General features: G+C 41.4%; 1 pseudogene; it reads left to right on the forward strand.

Annotated features, from left to right (window-relative positions):
- Nucleotides 1-401: 401 nt before the first annotated feature.
- Nucleotides 402-1,104, forward strand: LOC103741251 (annotated as a pseudogene).
- Nucleotides 1,105-2,351: the final 1,247 nt, after the last annotated feature.

Genomic DNA, 2,351 nt, shown 5'->3' on the forward strand with positions numbered 1-2,351 from the left:
ACACACACACACACACACACACACACACACACACACACGCATGCATGAAGACCTGAATTCAGATCCTCAACACCCATGTAAAACTTGCAATGTATATCTGTAACCCCACCATGGGAAAGGCAGACACAGGCAGCTATCTGGCCAGCCAGTCTAGCCGAATCAGTGGGCCCCAGGTTCAGAGAGATGCTCTTTCTCAAATAAAGTGGAGAGTAACCAAGGGAAATACTCAGTGCTGACCTTGGCCTCCATGCACATGAGCATAGGCATGTGGTCCTACACATACATGTGCTCAGACACCTGAAAATATACATGCACAAGTGCCACTCCCACATACACAAGAAAAAAAATCAATGAATAACTTTTTTCAATTTTTTAAAAAACTTTATGTGTGGCTGGGCAGAGAAGCTGAGGACATCTAATTTGAAGTATTTAAAGTGGATACAGAACTATTTCTGAAATGCAGACGATTAAGTGTGTGGTTGTGGGCGATGGTGCTGTTGGTAAAACATGTCTCCTAATATCCTACACAACAAACTAATTCCCATCCAAGTATGTACCAACTGTTTTTGACAACTATGCAGTCACAGTTATGATTGGTGGAGAACCATATACTCTTTGACTTTTTGATGCTGCAGGGTAAGAGGATTATGACCGACTACAACCGCTGAGTTATCCACAAACAGATGTATTTCTAGTGTGTTTTTCAGTGGTCTCTCCATCCTCATTTGAAAATGTGAAAGAAAAGTGGGTGCCCGAGATAACTCACCACTGTTGAAAGACTCCTTTCTTGCTTGTTGGGACCCAAATTGATCTCAGAGATGATCCCTCTACTATTGAGAAACTTGCCAAGAACAAACAGAAGCCTATCACTCCAGAGACTGCTGAAAAGCTGGCCCGTGATCTGAAGGCTGTTAAGTATGTGGAGTGTTCTGCCCTCACACAGAAAGGCCTAAAGAATGTATTTGATGAAGCAATATTGGCTGCCCTGGAGCCTCCGGAACCGAAGAAGAGCCGCAGGTGTGTGCTGCTATGAGCGCCCTCCAGAACCTTCTCTGCAAGCTGGTGCTGTCACCATGCTAAAAGCAATGTTTAAATCAAACTAAGATTAAAAATTAAAATTTGTTTCTGCAGTAATGACAAATGCCCTGCACCTACCCACATGCTCTTGTGTGAGACAAGGCCTGTTGGTATGGCCCCTGCCCTCCCAGTACTAGTTACTTTTGAATAATTGTGTATTGTCTGAAAAGTGATGAGTACTAGTTTTTTGTTTCCAAAAAAAAAGAGAGAGAAAAAATATTTTTGTTTTGTTTTGTTTAAAAGCAAGGCATCTTGTGACGACTCTGTAACAGACTAATTCCAGTTGTTAAAGCTGCTCCTTGGTTCCATTTTAGAGAGTATCTGGGACATCCTAGTGGTTTAAACCCCGCCTTCTCCTTTTTTTGTGAGAGAGAAGGGGGCGTTGTATAGTCTTGTTTTTTAAGAGCACCTTCCTGGTGCTCTTAGGAAGGAGTATAGACATGCCTCATTTAATAACATACTCCTTTTTGAAAGTTGCCTTTTCTCTCCACCCTGAGTGGATCCAGTCTTTGATGAAACCCATGAAGGTGGGTGGAAGCTGTCCCCCTCCTCTTTATAGGATGCACTCTGTATGTGACTGTGACTTTCAAGGATATTTGTTTGCCATTTGTTGATTTTTTGTTGTTGTTGTTGTTGTTGTTTTTTTTGAGGGTATAATTTCTAACTTCTTTCACTGATAAATGGAAAGAAAAGTATTGCACCTTTTAAAAAATACACCAAATGGATTGTGTTCCTAATTTTAAAAAGTTTTATTTTGCCCCTATCAGTCATTTTCTTATATGCTTAGCATAGATTTGCAGTAGACTGTGTGGTGTTTCTAGAACCCAGCGGAAGACCTGGCACATGGGTTCTTTTGAGGGTAGTACTAGAAGACAGATTCCTTCGGATGATTGCCATGCTCTTTCGGTGAAAAGGTTACAGGCCTGCTTCGTTAAGAAGCTAGAGGCTTATGAGGGTGGGGAATACCACGTGGGCAGCAGGCAGGGCTAGTCCCCTTTCCCTGCCATGCATCCCTTGAGCACCTGGCTGAAGCTCTTGTTTAATAATAATCATGGCAAGAGTCTTAGGACTCTTTATAAATGTTACTAGGGATTTTACCAGATTCTTTGTCTGTGGGTTCCAGTTTTTAAAAATGTTTGGGTAATCTCCACCTTCCCCAAGTCCTACTTCTTGTAGATTCATTAATGTTGAACCAGTGCTTTCTCATGTTTCAGTTCTTTGTATATGCATTCTTTCAGATGTATTAAACAAACAAAACCCTTCAAAAAAAAAAC

The sequence above is a fragment of the Nannospalax galili genome, unplaced genomic scaffold (assembly GCF_000622305.1).
Source record: "Nannospalax galili isolate Female #2095 unplaced genomic scaffold, S.galili_v1.0 scaffold580, whole genome shotgun sequence".
Lineage (NCBI taxonomy): Eukaryota > Metazoa > Chordata > Mammalia > Rodentia > Spalacidae > Nannospalax > Nannospalax galili.